We start from the raw sequence: 18,723 nt of genomic DNA on the forward strand, positions 1-18,723 counted from the left end.
AAATAAATATATTATAATAAAATCGAAAATAACTTGATTGATAATTGTCTAATGCATGCGTCTCCATTACATCATTAATAAAGAAAAAATTAAACTAAAATTCGTAATTACCAAAAATAACAAAATCCTAACTCTAATAAAAATCCTAATTCTAGTAATTAAAACACTTCTAAAACTTAATTTTTAAAAATAAAAATTCCATATAAACTTTTGTTAGAAGAGTCATAACATGATTACAAATTCTTTATAAAAAAGAAGAAAAATCTAAAACTCTAAAAATAAAAAAAATATTAAAAATCAGAATTACTTAAAATAGTAATTTTTTCTTAAATTTTCGTTTTTGATCTGAAAGTGTGCGTTTTCTAACGAAACCAACAAACGCAACCCACTTCGTGGGTCGGTTCATCTCGGATGGCCCATTATAGTAAAGATTGATAGGTTATGCTCCCCGTAACGATACTTCAATCAAAAGTTCTGGCCAATTTATGATTTTCCTTCTTTTGGTCCAACCATGCTAAGAATGTATCTGTGACACGTATTACATCAGACCCTTGTACTTGGAAAAAAACTCTTCTTTGAGTTATTTAAGGGACTTCACTCATGGTACTCAAATAATTTCTGGTGTCGATGTTCATCAACCTTTTCATTGTACTTTACATTAGGCTCTTAAGCTGACACTATATATGTACTCATGCTCTCCTTAATTTGACTAGTATGGATTGGTTCCTTTATTTGTGTCTGTAAGATCTCACATTCTTTCTGATAATTGAGGCAATTAGACAGACTTGATCCTGAGACAAGATTAATGTAGTTTTGTATATATAATAACGGAAGCAATTCCTTATGGAGTTCATCGAGCACAATCGCATTAAACTCCTATAACACTGGTTTTAAATCCTTCAGAATGTTTACATGCTCCATATATTTTTCATTTTCAACTAATGCATCTACATCTCCTGTCTCCTAAGATTACTTAACAATTCGGTTATGAGAGACTGTCCATTCACTTTAGAAGTCTTGGGTTGGTTCTCCGTTCTTATAGGGATGAGGATAATCTTTCTACCATCTTTAATAAATATAAATACGTTATCTTGGCCTCTATGCGTAACATCAAAATTATATTGCCATCGTTGACCAGGTAACATGTGACAAGCTTCCATCTCGACTACGTCACACATTACTTCGTCCTTATAATATTTACTAATGGAAATGATATACAATATCGCTGTAATGCCAATTGAAAATTCATGCGTGGTTTAATGAGATTTTCACGATTGTGCTCCAGAAAGTATACGGGACCATGGAATGAAGCTTATGCTCAAAAGGGGAGGGGGATGATTAGGACCAAATAAAATTTTCATGATTTAAACCACAATTGCCTACTTACGCTAATATGTAAATTAAGTTAAGCAAGAAAATTAACTCTAAAGCATTCAAACCAATAGAGGGTCCAATTACATAGATTACAAATGATATGACAATTAAGTAACTAGTTTATAAACATGATAATGTACATTTGTATGTGCGATGTACTTACTATAAACTGTTAGCATTCATCTAATCATACATGTATATAATTAAACATTTATCACATAAGCATAATTAAATAAGTGCTCAAATACAATCCTAAACACAAGCATGTATAGTGGTTCAGTTTCCATACTTCACTCTCGGCGGACGCACTCAACTTATGAGTGTACCGGATTTCACTATTGGATATTTTAAATTATGTTAACTTTTAACCTTTACAATCCTATACAAGAATCGACTCTCATAAGAGACTATCTGTGGTTTTCTATAGGCTCGTTATGAACCTCGGTTCTACACAAGAACCTACTGATGTATACTTCCGCCAGAGGCTCTTGCAAGAGACTTTAATTAGTTTTCTAACAGCTAACCAATAACCTCAGTCATAATCCAAGGACTGATGTTTACTTATGTCGAAGGCTCCCACGGATCATGTCCAGTAGATTCGGCCCTATACAGGAGCCTAGGATTATGTCATACACAAGAATTGATGTCCTACAAAAGAACCTAATCGAATTTGGTAATTTAAACTTTACATTTAATCGTACACAAGGAAGGAGTGTACTCAGACTTTTATAATTGACAACTTATTTGTCGAATTGAGCCCCTTTTGTAGCGCCGTCTTAAGTCGCTTGATCGATGTTTTCTCATGCTTCAATCAACTCTCCTTTGCTCCCCCGATCGTGATGTTACTGCTTTGCCAAGGCTTTAGCTCCTAGATTAAATACCTTGAATGTAGTGCTCCTTTGAGGTGACAAATGTGATGGGATGTTGGTTGAATCTCGTACAACTAATGGGAAGTTATAATTCCTAGGGGATATACTTAGATGTGTCTTCTTGAGGATTTAGGCAATGATATCCTTATAGTGGTCGAGTCTAATATTTAGAAACTGGTGGAATTCAAGTTCGTCTTTAAGGTAGAGGTTGGAATCTTCATTTGAGTGTTAATCTCAAGGAAGATGACTTAAAACTCATTGGTTTAGATGCTTGGAATGAGGGATATAATCATGAAATTACGTAAACTTTAATTGCACAAAAAATCCATAATAGTGCTTAAGAATTGAATGTCCTTTATAAGAAGTTCGAGTTCCAATGGTAAAAAATGGGCAAACAATGGCTCTTTTGATGAGATCAAGCAGGACTTCGATGGCATCAAGCAGTGCTTCGATGACATCAAAAAAATTAAATTTCAAGTTGAATTGTTTTCATACTGCTATCCGATGTCATCGAGTGGTCTTCATTTGCATCGAGGGTATTCGTCGATGTCATTGGAGGTTTCTCGATTCCATCGAGAAACTCAGATAACTTGTTGGGCATATCTGAGTTACCTACTCGATTCTATCGAGTGGTCTTCGATGCCATCGTAGACCCCTCGAGGTCTGCTCAATAGGATGAAGCAATACTTAAAATCTGTTATTTTGGGTGAACGATTTCATAACGGCTTCGCACCGCTTATAACCTTACTAATTATGTTCCAATTAAGTTTCTAAGGTTAAGGGATGATCAACAAGGTTTATCTATTAAGTTAAGATCATCTAGAAGATCAGAGGTTAAGGTCACAAAGTTACCTCATTTACCTGTTCTTTACTTCTTGATGCTATTATCCTCTTGTGTCTTTGGTCTTCAGCTTGCAGAGGCTCAACCGACTACATGACACATGGACTCACGTGATTGATAAATACTGTGCATAAATCAGTTCACTAACAGCATCAACATTCATACAATTCAAAATTCACATCCACTTCCACTTGTACATGCACTTTCAAATATACATTCATACAATTCAAAATTCATATCCACTTCCACTTGCACATGCACTTTTGCATTTGCATTCATATAATTCAAAATTCACATCTACTTTTACTTGCACATGTAGTTTCACATCTGCATTCTTACAATTTGAAATTCTCATCCACTTTCACATCAACATTCATACAATTCAAAATTCTCATCCACTTTCAATTGCACATGAACTTTTACATCTGCATTCATACAATTCAAAATTCACACCCTCTTTCACTTGCAAATGCACTTTCATATCTGCATTCATTCAATTTAAAATTCACATGCACTTCCACATGAACATATACTTTCATATCTGCATTTATACAATTCCAAATTTACACACATTTACACATACACATGCACTTTCACATCAGCATTCATACAATTCAAAGTTCACATCCATTTCCATAGGCACATGCACTTTTAGATTTGCATTCATACAATTTTATACCACATCTACTTCCACATCCATATGCACTACAACACTTGCATCCATGCAATTCAGCACCACATCCACTTACACATCCACATGTACTACCATATTTGCATTCATAGAATTCAAAATTCAGATTCACATCTCACATGTACATGCACTTTTACATTTGTATTAATTCAATTCAAAATTCATATCCACTTCCACATGCACATGCGGTTTCACACTTGCATTTATACAATTTAAAATTCACATCCATTTTCATATGCACATGTACTTTCATATTTGCATTCATACAATTCAACACCACATACACTTCCACATCCATATGCACTATCACACTTGCATTCACACAATTCAATATCATATCCAGTTCCACATCTACATGCACTACTATACTTGCACTCATACAATGCACATACACATACACCTTCTGTAGACAGACTATATTCTATGATAAAAATGAAGGAAGATGTGACTATTGAATAGAATGAATAAACATGTGGATGTGGATGTTGAATTAAATAAATAAAAATGTGAATATGGAATGCGTGAAGTGGACGTGAATGTTAAATATGAATGAATGAATGTGTAGATGTGGATGTGGATTTGGAATTGAATGAATGCAAATGTGGGTGTGAATGTAGAGGTGAATGTAGATGTTCAGGTAGGGGTGAAGGTGGATGTGGACGTGAATGTGGACCTAGGAGGGACCTCACCTGGTGGGTTGATCCCCCCCTAAGCATTGTGGATCTCACCTACGAGTCCCAAGTGCTATCCATCACCTAGGTAAGATCTGGTGTGTTTAGGGGGCATCCACCCCCCACGTGCAATACACAGAGTGAGTCCCATAAAGGTGACAACAACAGTTTTAACTACCCACTAGGGTAATGGTCCCCTCTTTAAAAAAATAACTTATGTAATAACTGAAATGGGGTCTTCTTAACCTATATAACACTTTTCAAACCGTTATTATGAGGCTCACCATGCATCTCCATTGAAATCCACTCCGACCATTATCTTGGGGAAATAATTTCAGGGCGACACTAATTTTAAGGGAAGAAGACATCAGGGGTAGAACCACACCAAATGAAACAACTCAGAGCGGAAGTCCACCATTAGGTCTATTTGAGTGGCACAGAGGCCTCAGATGAAGATGGCATCCATGCTCGTCGATATCTCGGGATGACATGAACCAAATGAACGGATCAGATATCCTAGGGAGTGGCCCATATATGGTTTCATAGTACCCATAATCTCCTCTTTGAAAGCATCTTCTTCAACGTCCAAAGTACGAAGATGAAAAGAGATAGTGGCCAAGAAGGCCTTATGTGGCAAGGACCCACATTTTAAACCTATCCGTGATCTTATGTGGGGTGCATTGAATTGTCGTGAAGCAAATCTATCTTATCCATATCAAATGGGTTTTAATTTGATTTCCACGGCCTAAGTTTGAGGGCAGAACTCATTACGAATGAACCACACATGACAAAATAGTCTAGAATCAGTGAACAACATTTATGTAGTTGTGGGCCACTCCAAGCCTCAGCTGAAAACTGAAAAACCCTTCTATGTTCTTATAGTTCTTTGATTAATGTGAATGGAACAGATCGGCCAAGGGATGGACCTAATTGTAGTTTTAGTGTGTCCCATAATCTATTTGGAAAGCAACTGTCAAGCTTTCATTACAAGCTACGTTTGTACAATGGAGTAGGTGGACAGAAGGGTAGTTTTGTCCAAAAAAAAGAGAAAAAACTCATCTCACGGCTTAAAAAGTTGAGCCCCATTCCATAGAGCTATTATAGTAAAAATTCCCTAATAAATAGCTGTTGTGTAGGAACTAATGGAAGACGGTTGGCCCAAACCTTGATTTTTTACAGGGTCCAGAATGATGTGTATGTGAGATCCATACCATCCATTACATGTGTAATCTTATTTTAGACCCAAATCTAAAACATGAGGTTGATTTATGGTTCAAATGAGCCACAACAATGGAAATGGTTAGGAAAGAGACATCCACCATTGATTTTTACAGGGCTATCATAATAATTATATTGAATCCACTCCAACCATTGGATTATGCACTAAAATAGAGTCTTAGGGCCAAAAAAATTGGGTTATTAGTGATTTATGTGGGGCTGAACCAATGGAAACAGTTTAGAGGGTAAGCTTTGACCTATACACTGTTTTTAATTATGTGGTCCAGCTCTATCACCAATGAGGCTCATAATTGAGTACCGGGCTTAACATGGAGTGACACACATGGTGGTCGGGGTGGATTGTGCATAAACCCATGGTGGGGTCCACTCAAGCCGTGGATTCAATTTCATTCTTTCCCTTATATTTATTCACAAAAATTAATTGTAGGACCTGAGAGTGCCTCAATAATAATAATGATAAAAAAAGTGAGACAAAAGACCCGTTTGGGCACACTCTCCATTGTAATTCGAGAGTATAAATTTGCAATCATTACTACTTATGCGTGACCAGGATGAGGCAAACACTACTGTTGATGCTATGATCTGGACGTCCTCACTAGGCTACTGCGCACTTGCAAAAACAAACAATTAAGACCCTAGCTCTTACAGGGTGCCCTCCAATGCCAAAGTTAGAGCGGGCAAGCTGGGTTTAGTAGAAATTAGGGTTTACTTGTGTGTACCTTTCACCATAGGTGGGGTTCTTATTTATAGTTGCTTAGAACTAGTTGCATAGATGGTAAGTTCCCTACCTTGGTAGGTGCGTATTGTAGAGGGGATCGTCTTCGAAATCTAAGGGGTTATCTTTGGCTTGGTTCTCAGTGGAGATCTCGGGGGACTGATCTTCCCTATATAAGAAGGAGATCCCCCGGTGGTCGACTTTTAATGATATCGTGGTAGACGGTCGAGGCCGACCTCAAAGTCAGATTGGTTGAAGCCGCATAGGTAGAGCTGAATCGTCAGTCGATGTCAGTATCCATGGTCGAGGTTAGTACCTGAGGTCGGAACTCGTGGTCGAGGTAACAAGACGTTGACTAGAGTTGAGCCCGTTGTTGGTGGTTGACCCTCGAGCTGTTTGTAGAAATCGTGCTCGGTTGTCGAGGACGAGCTCTTATCCAACCTCCCTTATGCCTTGAATTCTCTGTATTCTCTTTTATCATGGTTATCTTAGTCCATTTTTACCCATAACAACTACAATCTAATTAGGCAATTTAGATATGATACTGGGTGGAATGATCATGTTCAGCTAAGGCAAGGTTCGTATCGGCCCAACAAGCCCACATAAAGAAACCTGATCTAATTAGCTATCTTCTAAATCATAAAAGTAAAAAAAAGTCCAACATACCTTAAGAACGATCATGAAATAAGATAGAGTTAATTAAGAATCCAAAACCTTTCACATGGCAATATACCACTTTCAGGAAGTCAGATGAATAATCCATAGAAAAGTGTTGTTTGTGCTACCTGATAATATGCTCACAACTTGTGCTACTTGATAAAACGATTTAAACGGTCCAATGGATAAAAAATCTGAGCCCATGCCTCACAGGCGATTGCCTTCTTGATGGGATTATCCATGCGGATGAAGGTAGAGTATAACCTATGTGTTTTGTGTGTATTTTGATCAATCGTCAATGCCTTGTGCTACATGCAGTCTCCAATGATGCTTCTACCGTACCTGTTTCTGGGCCAGAGCCTTTCTGGGCTTTCATGGGTTTCCTCGATTGAGCTCAAAAAAGGTCCAATGTGCACAAGATATATAAAGATTCTTCCAAGTACCAAAAAATAAAGAAGGTATGAGACCCTTCTGTCATGCACGAATTAGGGGTGGTAATGGGTCCAGTTTGGGTCGTTCGCTGTCAACCTAAGCTCAACCCATTTACTGAATAGGTTTTTAATTCTAGCCCAGCTTGCTGAGCCCACTTAAAATTAATCAAGCCTGACGTGATCCATGTAATTGTAAATGGAATAAAGAAGCAGAGGTCGCAAAGGCCCACTATACTAGGTACCACTGCAGCTTAAATGGGGCTCACAACTTGATTCAGCCATTAACGGTGTGCCGCGTGGATCAGGAAGCCTCTCCATTCGAATGGAATAAAATAGGAGAGCAAATAGAAGAGGAGAGATTCAGTACGCTGGATTTGTGGACGCAGTCGACGTAACCTGTAAAATGTCTCTGGACAATCTTTGCAAGCAATGCACGCGGTGTGTGACCCACACAAACTTGAGATCTCTTCTCCAATTTAAAACTGACAATAAGGGCTACATACCCATGGAGTCATGTGGAGAATACACAGATGATCAGGAAGAAAACATGCCCGAAAAACGTGTCCTCTGCCTTCATGCAGCACAGCCTGAAATTTGTATTTTGAACTAACTTTGGAAGCGTTGTACCATCCATTGGGCCCACCAAATATCCAAATCAAAGCACTTCTTGAAAACTGGATATGGAAGCCTACCAAATTATATGGATATGGGGAAAATTCCCACTTGATGGATGGGTAAACTGGCACAAACATGTGTAATTGGCAAGATACGCAATTCACTGAAATCAGAAATTTTTTTTTTTTTTTGGGAAAGTATGGGGTCTCTCCAACGTGAGGTACATTTATCATGATTACCAACATTTTTTATGATCTCCTTAGTGAGAGCTTGACCCAGCAAAAAGTCAGGGTGCAACATAAGCCCGGCCCATTTAGTTAAATGGGTCAAAGCGATCGATATCAAGCCCCACCTGTCACCATTTAGCTTGGTCTGATCCTTCCTCAAAACCTGGTCAGCCCAATTGACCTTTGGGTCAACCCACCCGTATTTAAAATAGAGAAGCAGTTGTACAGACAATTCTACGCTTCTTTAATGGTTTCATTGAGCCAGTTAAACTCCAAGGGTAGATAGTGAGTATTCAAGGAATAGCCAGAGAGGAAGAGCACAAGCTAGGAATCTCCATTGAAGAATGGATTTTCTGTAAATGATGGAAACGGGGATGAGTCTTTCCTGTATTTTATGATGGATATCTTCACATGCAGGAAAGTGTTTTATTTTTTAGCCCCTGTGAATCATCCAACCGATCAACACCCGGAGAAATAGTCGTTCGCGAGATGACTCGTTGCATTCTCATCTGCAACGGCTGTCTTGGGACCATAAAAAAATTACCCAAGAGCCAGAAAATTGGCCATATTGGCCACTTGCTAACACTCACGTGCCAAATTGTCTGTCCTCGGTCAGGTCAATCCAGAATTAAGGTGAATAGTGTAAATTCATGCCCAGAATCTTTACAATCACGGTTTTTCTGTCACCTGATTTTTGTAATGGGAAAATATCGTTGGTAAGGGAGACGTGTCAGATGAGTGGGTTGGATAGCATATATTAAAAAAAGAAAGATGCAATTGGGTGCTGAGTATACTTTGTGAGGGGCCTACTGTGATGTATGTGTTTCATCCTCACCGTTCATCCGTTTTCTGAGTTCATTTTTCATTGAGATTCCAAAATTGAAGCATATCCAAAGCTCCAGTGGACCACACCACATATAACAGTGGGGATAATGATGTCTACTGTTAAAAACTTCCTAATGATGTTTATTTGCCATCCAACCTGTTCATAATTCTAACACACCTGGGCAAAGGGAAAATACAAATATCAGCTTATCCAAAACTTCTGTTGATCCAAGAAGTTTTGGACAGCAGGCTTTCAACTCTCACTATTTCCTGTCGTGTGGCCCACTTAAACTTTAGATATATTCAATTTTAGGCTTTTAGATTAAAAATGAGCTTGAAAAAAGGATAAATGGCGTGGATAAAACACATACATCATGGTGGGGGATCACAGAGCATCCACATCATGACTATTGAGTCGTGAGCTCATCACCACCCAATCCGCATCCATCCTTGGTGAGTTTTCATTGGCCTTATTTCCTGGAAGAGTCGGCATCCTGCTGCTTTCCACGTGGTGCTCGGTTGGTGGCTGTCACAGTCTCCCATATATCCTCACGAGAGTCGCACTTTTTCAAAAAGCCAGATGACGTAACGTAACTGCAAACGAGCTTGTGAGTAGTCCTTGTCTTGGCGCAAACAAGCAAGGGACCGAACTGCCGGGAACGGATTGGCTACTCCCCTGACACCAGCCATTGGCTGGTGGTCGGTGCTCTGTGGAGCCCACCATGATGTATGTCTATCATCCATGCCGTCCATATATTTTTATATATCATTTTATGAGAATAGGAAAAAGTTGAAGTATATCTCAATCTCAGGTGGATCACATTACAGGAAACAATGTCGAATGAATTTTGGGTTATGCTGATATTTATTTTTTTCCTTCATCTGAATCTTTATAACCAAATCAACAGATTGGATGTCAAATAAACAGTACATTGGGCCTTAGGAGGATTTTGATGGTGAATATCCATTCATTATTTTTAATCCTATGGTGTGGCCCACTTGAGATTTATGTACGTATAATTTTTTTTATCAAGCTATAAAATGATCTGTAGAAATGGTTGAACGGAATGGATGAAACACGTACATCATGGTGGGCCCACAAAGCACCGACCACCAGCCGCGGGGTTGGTGTCAGGGGGAGTAGCCAATCCGTCTCTCTTTACAAGGAGCGGATCCCCTGTGGCCCCCTGGGCACAGAAATATCTCTGCGCCAGGGGCTGTGTGGGGTCCACACATATGTCCGTGACAAATCCAGTCCGTTCATATGTTTTTAATGACCACAATAGGACAGAATTATAAAAATCAGGCGTAACCAAAACTCAGGTAGGCCACACCAATAGAACAGTTAGAACAGCAACATACACCGTTGAAACCTTCCAGGAGCTTAATATTGTTGTCTTTCAAAACAGACGGACGGAGTGGATTTCTTGAGGACATCCCTGTGGCTCACACATCCAGGCACAGAGATATCTCTCTACCCGGGAATATACGCAATCTGCTCCAGCGGATTAGGTGAGACCCCGGATCCACCGAGGTGGGTGGGAACCTTGACTGTGGCACCCACTTTGATGTATGTGACTACATTCATGCCGTCCATCTGCATTAAAAGCTCATTTTAGGGCATGATCGAAAAATGTAGCACTTCCAAATCCCAAATGGACCATAGTACAGAAAACAATGGTTTTTGACTATTAAGAACTTCTTGTGGGCCAGAAAAGCTTTGGATCAAGATGATATTTGTATGGTCTTTTTATCCATGTGTTTGTGACTCTAAACCCTATCAACAGGTTGGATGGCAAATAAACATTCTGATGGAATCCATGCAGTTTTCAATGGTGGGGATTCAATCACGACTGTTTCATGTGGTATTGTCTATTTAAGTTCTTTTTAGGATAATGCGGTAAAATAAGCTTTCAAAATGGCTAGGTAGTGTGGAGTTAATGCACACACATCACTATGAGCCCCACAGTTAGGAGTCCCACCCACCTCAGTGGATTCAGGGGCTCACCTAATCTGCTTCCTCACAGTGTCAACGGCCAGAAGCGAATTGCATGGATGGCGTGCCTCACACCACCATGTCGGTTGTGCATTGACATCACCAAGTTCTGTGGCCTGCACATGAGCTTTGGTTCTGCCTCATTTTGGGAACATGCTGAAAATGATCTCACAAAATTGATAGACGGTGTGGATATAACAAATACATCATTGTGGAAGCCATAGAACTTGGTGACGCCAACACACTATCGGGGTTAGTGCGTGCACACAACACACTATCCGCTTCCTAGCGAGTTAAGTTAGCTTTGTCCAAGTCCTACCCACATTTTTCATTTCAAGCCTAAACCTGGCATAGTATTGAAATGACAGCATGGGCGTGTGGGGATGGCTGCATGGACATGTCTATGTTGGTCGGATAGATGAGAGAGAGAAGAAAAAGAAGAAGAAGAGGATGTGTTTAGTGAGGAGATAGAAATAGCAGGGGGAGGGGGGAATGAAAATGGTTTTTTTTTTTTGTTTAATTTTATAAATGGGCTTGCATTTTAAGACCAAGCCTTGCCCTTAGGCCTGATACTCAAGCCCAAGCCCAACTTGAGGCCCACCAAGCATAGAAGCCCGACGAACCAACCCAGCCCATTAACACTCCTGCCTATGTCAATCCATTTTCTTGGAACACTGGCATGAGTAGTTCATCCGTAAGGTTTGAATCCTTGATAAATTTAATGTTAAGAAAATGGGACCTAGGCTATTGTGATATAAGTTATTGGTCCGTCTGAACTTGGAAACAACCTCCAATGGATAATATTGGAAATAGGTCAATCCTACCCATCATATAGCCATCTATAAATTAAGATTAGGAAGAAATACATTTACAATATATATCCACACTATACCAAAATTTCTATTCTGGTTGAAAACCGTTTTGAAATAGTTATGAATAGTTTTTAAAAATTAGGGACGGTTGAAAACCGTCGTAAATTTTCAATTTCGAAACGGCTTTCAACGATTCTAAAATATGGTGTCACAAAAGATTAGGGATGGTTGAAAACCATCGCAAATTTTATTTCTGACACTTCCAAATCCCTCTTAATTTTGGGAAATGTTATTTTTTCTTAGATTTTTTTTTTTTTTAATTTTTAAATTTTCATTTGGAACATGTATTTTTTAAAAATATTTGAAACTCAAAGAATGTTGTAAAATTTTTGGAAACGGTATTTTTTCTTATTTAGAATTTTTTTTTTTTCATTTGAAACCTGTATTTTTTAAAATATTTGAAACTCAAAGAATGTTGCAGTATAATTAAAAATAAAAAATGACTACAGAATTGTAAGATACAAAAATCAAATCTTTGTTAACCAAAAATATCTCAAATATCACAAATCATATGAGGCAAATCTATCAAAATATAAGCTAGTTTGCATTTTTCTTAGTTAAGATAACGATAACATTCAAACTAAAGTGTAAAGCAAAGTTAGATCAAGAAATAAATTTTCAATAGTTTGGATTAAATCACCAAAATGATTAATGTAGTTGAATTTTAAGTCTTGAATGGGCCCGAGTTTTGGGAGATATGAAGAAAATGTGGTGGCAAATGTGGTGGGCAAATTGGATATCATCCACACAACATGATGAGCTTCAAACCCACATTATCAACAAATGACACTTCATGGAAAATGAATAAGAACCACAACTCCCTCCATAACTCCTAATAATACCAAGATAGTCTTTGTATAATTTAATAAGAAACGCTGCAGCTGTTGAAAACTAGAGTGGGCCACCATGAACAGGGGAAAAAAAAAAAACCCAACATTAGTCTACATTCAATGAAAACTAAGCCAATAGTGAAGTGGTACCCATCAAACCCATGATCTCCGTTCGATGGGCCGCATATGAGATTGCAAAATCATACATTTTAAGGTAGGGGACCCTGCATATTAGCTTATTACACACTCCTTAGAGTGTAATGAAGGGGCATGAGCCATGTGATCACAAACTGTGAGAGTGAAAAAACTCACATGCAACTCTCTACACTTGAAGCTTTGTTTGGATGCCACTTAAAAATGAGTTCATCTCATTTTAGTTAATCATGATTATGAATTAGAGATCGTATTTCTTTCTTGTTGGTAAGAACTAAAAATCATCCTGATAATAAACCTAATACACAAGTAACCCCATTGAGCAATTTTCCAACTTACAACACCCGTCCATTGTACAAATTCATTGAAAGTTCCACTGTGCTGAACTGTATTGTAGGAACGATATTAGGGAAAACCTTAATGGAATCATCACAACATGAGAAAGCTACTTACCGTAGGAAGATGAATGCATCACCAGCAACCAGTCTCTTGAAGCTTACAAACACACTCCAGCCTGTTATCAGCAGGTGCCTTCTTGGTTTTCTTGTGTTTAATATTTTAGTATTTGAGTATTGAATAAGACAATCCATGTTTATAGGGGAGAGCAGTGTCTTCCTTTTTTACAAAGAAGAAGAATTCATCTATCAAAGTGACACACCATGTAGGATACACAACAAAAATCTCCATGGTCTTCTATTGGAAGTAAGAAATTAATTAGTTCACATCCTTATGGTATTGAACTTACTTTTTAAAAGTTCAGCAACTTGGGCAATAATGCAGTAGAAACTAGCTGGTATAACCACTGCTTGTGTTATAGAGCAATGCCAAGTGTGCATAAAAGAGAATAGAAATAAGAACAATTTCTTAGTTGATTTCAGAAAACGTAGCCATCAATCCCCGGCAACGGTGCCAAAAACTTGTTCACACCCCAAGTATAGGGTTATGATGCGGTAATAATCTCGGTGAGACCGAGGTCGAATCCACAGGGAGTGAAACCTATACGTAATCTGAAAATAACTAGAACTAAAACTAGAATAAGATGTGATCTGAAATCGAATGAATTTTGAGGAATAATGATGAAATAATTATTTAAAACTTTAAACAATTCAAGGAAGGGAAACTAGGGATTCGGAGGATCCACTTGTAGAGATTAGGGAGATCTTATGCCCGTATCAAGAATTATGGAATTTAAACCGAACTTCCTTTGATATAGTTTTCATGAGATCAGCGAGTGTAAATTAGAGTGGATTCCATTACAAAACCATGCCCATGAGACAAAGCAAATAACAAAATCAAACCAATTCACAATCAATCTGTACGAAGTAGGGAAGAGTTCCGTCATCCAACTATGTCCAAGGGGCAATGGTGAACAACGGGGTTTCCTAACTGCATAGTCACAATGGACATACTCAAAGCCATCACAAATATATTGTAATTTAAGTCACAATAAATCATAAAAAAACTTGAAAGTATTTCATGAGATCAACTATCATCAAAATCGTTTAACATGAATCAAAGCCATAGGAGTACTCCCATCACGCTATAAGCTTCTTCCCTTAGCCATAGCTAAGGGGTTTAGCCACACATGAATGGGCTGAACTTATTAAACAACGCAAAGAAAAACGAAAAGAAAAGAACAAGAAACCAGATTTCCACTTCCTCTGCCTGCTCACGTCCAGCCACCCGATCCCAAGCTTTTTCGATCCCCTCTTCCCGTTCTCTCCCTCTTTCTTATAGCTATCCCCTGGCCTTGAGAAGTCGGCTGGACGGATCTTCATGTTGCTGCTGTTGGTGGGATTCTTACACAGCAGCATGCGCAACAATGGAATCGCAGCACCGACTTGCGTTTGGGACTGAACATCCAGCCGCACATACGAGATCCGAGGCGTTCAGTCGCCTTGGGTGTGGATGGTCCCACGTTAAGAACACTTGGGATGGTCCAAATGGACGGACCGTCCATTTCTATGACCGCAGAATGGCCCGATTTTCTCGGACGCAGAACCTAGTTGTTTCTACGCTGGACTGATGGTGGAGCCCATTATCTGGTTTCTATGGACAACCCACTCCTTTCATTTCATTCCCCTCGCAATTTCGGTCTGGAATGGCCGATTTTGAGTCTATTTCGGTGTGACCCACGTGATCTTTGTTCCACCATCCGTCGTCCGTTTTAACGATCGAAAACTGATCTCCTTTGTTTCTTGAAATAAATCTACCTAGGCCTGAGTGAGAGGGGCCGTGCAAGTCTTATGGACCGTCCGGATTGGACCGTTGAAACACGGTGGTGGCCCACAAACGCTAGCCGCGAGCTCTGTTTGCAAGCTGGAAAGAATTCGAATTGGAGAGGGAGAGCTCGGTCAAGAGACGGTTTGACCGAGCTCTGCGTTGCCGTGCACTGCTAATGCACATGTACACCATGCACACTCGTCTCATATGGGGTCCACGTATGAAGTTTGTGAGAAATCTGCACCGTCCATCTGGTTCTTCACATGATTTGAGGCGTTGAGACCGAAAATGAGGTGTATCCAGAGATCAGGTGGGCCCCAAATCAGTAAATTGTGGGTTGATCTGTCCGTTGGGCCACTTCCACAGCGATCCAATGGATGAAATTTTACGTGTACGCTTAATTTAGGGTCGTCTTCCTTTTTTACAAAGAAGAAGAATTCATCTATCAAAGTGACACACCATGTAGGATACACAACAAAAATCTCCATGGTCTTCTATTGGAAGTAAGAAATTAATTAGTTCACATCCTTATGGTATTGAACTTACTTTTTAAAAGTTCAGCAACTTGGGCAATAATGCAGTAGAAACTAGCTGGTATAACCACTGCTTGTGTTATAGAGCAATGCCAAGTGTGCATAAAAGAGAATAGAAATAAGAACAATTTCTACAAACCAGAATTGGTACTTGGCTTGTTGGCGTATACATAAAAGAGCTTCATAGCACTATCCTTAGGGTGCATTTGGTTGCACCAAATATCTGAAATTTCATGATTAATTGGTCTAATTTGGAATGAATATCATGTTTCTTCCAATAGTTGCACATCAAGAATTTCATTCTTGCAAACGCAGTTTTCTTATGTGAGATTCTGTAAATACAGAAGGAAAAAAAAGTGGGATCATGTATCCCCTCGTTTTAACTAATGAGAATCTGCAAATACAGAAGGGAAAAAAAGTGGTATCTGCAAACACAATTTTCTTATGTGAGAATTTGTAAAATGAAAAATGTCCACATAATGACTTCTAGTACTATGCTAAATTATCGAACCCGCATAATCAAATCCACAAGGATGGATACAAAGTTGAGAAATAATCTAGTAGGACTAGTGCACGAAAACCTGCAGCTTGTTGCATTTGGACTTTTGGTATTGGCATCTAGTATCTTGACCATCCATTAGGTGAACTCTTGAGAAAAAAAACAAATTAAATAAATTTTAAAAATACCTAATGGAAGAAAAGACCCTTTAACTTTTGTAGAATAAATCCACAGACCACAAAGACCCAGGGACTCACCCAAGCCCTACGAATCAATCAGCCATGGTGGAGACTTTCTGATTGTTGCCCATTCAGACTTTAGTAACTCCATCGGTTTGTATGGTGCTCTAATTAGCCATTCGAATTGTTACATGAAACCATTCTTGTATGAGAAATCATTCGTGTTAAAAATTTGATTAACTCAAGCAACACTAATCTGCCTCAAAAATAGTTTTGAAACTCCATCACTGGTCACAGCCCCAGAAAATAACAAAAAGTGTGGTGTACATTATATAAGAAGCATCCAAGTTTGCCTTTAAATGGTGATATACTTCAACACCCATTTTCACGGCTTCCTTGAAAGTGGATGTCCCAACAAGAAGGATCGTAAACTCCTATAAAATAAAAAATAAAAAGAAAAAGAAAATGAAAAAAGATATACAGTCGAAAAGATTGTCATTTGTACAACAACACTTCTCACAACATATTGCTTAATAAAAACTCAACCGAGTCAATTTGTCTTAGAAAATTGCTTAATAAAGAGCCATTCTTTTTTTAGGTGAGCAACTTTTGTTTACCTCTATAATAGTCACTAGAGGCCACGATAAGTTTTCAAGAGGACAAAACTGTCAAGTGGTGTTGAGAAAAAATAACTTGTCAAGGATATGAAAGTGAAACCATGGTACTCACCTTAGTCAAGACCTGCCTTCTGCCTTCTGTTGTTCAAAATCTCATGCTGCACAATTCCCAGAGTTTATTTGGATGAAAATATATATTCCAACATCAAAATAATGTAAAGAAAGAGGAGAAAAATAAGAAAGCAAACAAAAATCTATAATAACTTCCTTATCGGTTGGATGGTGATGCTAAAGAAAAATGCTATTTGGGTTTTGAGGGAAACCAAAGCTAGTGTAATTGATTCTCAGCAGAAGTAAAATTTGGAAATATCCAAATGGTGCAACAAAAATACTATTTAATGTCCAGACAATACATGTAAAAAAAAAAAAAATTATAATTTTAGAGTTGAAAAAATTAAATGCAACAACATTTGTGGAACTTCGCATCCTACTTGAAACAACACTGCAGGTAATTTGGGATGAGAAGCACCATTTCTCTAAGAAATCAAATACTACCTTAAATGCAAAATGGAGTATCCCATTAGAAAAACTGCTTGGGTTCCTACAATTCACAGAATTTTCAACTGTAAATATAATTCAACAGGAGAATTTTACCACATGTGGGGTTTACTAGTTGAATGAGTGACCTCTTGAAGTCCATAGATCTGATGAAACATAATACCCATTGATTGGATGGCTGATTATGGTCCCATGCATGGGACGAGCTGATTTCTAGATTTCTTGTCAATGTTCATCCAAATCGTGGCAGGTCATCCACATGCACTTAAATCAGTGCATGGCAGTGCAACAACAACTGCTCAACTATATTCTCATGAACGATTAAAGCATTTATTAAATCTATTTTGCAGGTGAAAAGATTATATGGATGATAAATATTGAGGAGTCATTTTAGTGATTCGATGCTATTGTAAGGTAGAGAGAGTTTGTTTAGTTTAGCAGGGCAGTCGGGAGAGGGGCTTAGCTGGAGCTGGATTTTAGAGTTTCAGTGGGCTTCCGGCAATGAGGACAGGCTGGCCGGTTGCAGGTTATATCTCAGGTTGGCTTTGGAGGTTCTGTCCTGGTAGGAGATATGGTTTTGTCCATTTGGGGATTCTAGTTTGGCTCTGTGGTTCGGGTGCTTGCCCTGTTTTTTGTGGTGTTTCATATATATTAAAGATTCAGGGCCATGGCCCTCCTTTTGAAAAAAAAAAAAAAGAAAAAAGAAAAATATGCCGCTTTTTGTTGTAGTGACCAGCAACTGGTAAACTATCTCAGCACCAGCTAAGAAATTTTTGGTCTTATTTGCATGCGGATGACTCTGATTGAATTGGCTTGTAGTAGCCAATGGAAAGCAACTAACTAGAAATGGAGCCCATTCTAACAAGTTTCTGTTTCAGTGTAGGGAATTTTTAGATGAAATGAAACAAGTTTTTTAGGTAAATATTCCAAAACACTCAAGATTTGTCTGCTTACGAAATGATTCCTTAACATGAATTCAGATTGCGATATTCACACACACACACACACACACATATATATATAGGGAAAAGGTACTATGCGCTCGACCTCACGAGTCCGTCCCATGAGGTCGAGCTGTGTGGGCCCCACCGTGATGCATTTCTAACAT

General features: G+C 38.6%; 1 long non-coding RNA gene across 1 annotated transcript; it reads right to left on the reverse strand.

Moving 5' to 3' along the window:
- Window positions 1-16,174: 16,174 nt before the first annotated feature.
- Window positions 16,175-17,229, reverse strand: LOC131244548 (uncharacterized). Its single transcript, XR_009170373.1, has 2 exons — window positions 16,519-17,229; window positions 16,175-16,410 (listed from the first exon to the last, which is right to left on the reverse strand). It is a non-coding gene; the product is annotated as an uncharacterized LOC131244548 (long non-coding RNA).
- Between the last annotated feature and the right edge of the window lie 1,494 nt (window positions 17,230-18,723).

This window comes from Magnolia sinica, chromosome 4, assembly GCF_029962835.1.
Source record: "Magnolia sinica isolate HGM2019 chromosome 4, MsV1, whole genome shotgun sequence".
In the NCBI taxonomy this organism is placed as follows: domain Eukaryota; kingdom Viridiplantae; phylum Streptophyta; class Magnoliopsida; order Magnoliales; family Magnoliaceae; genus Magnolia; species Magnolia sinica.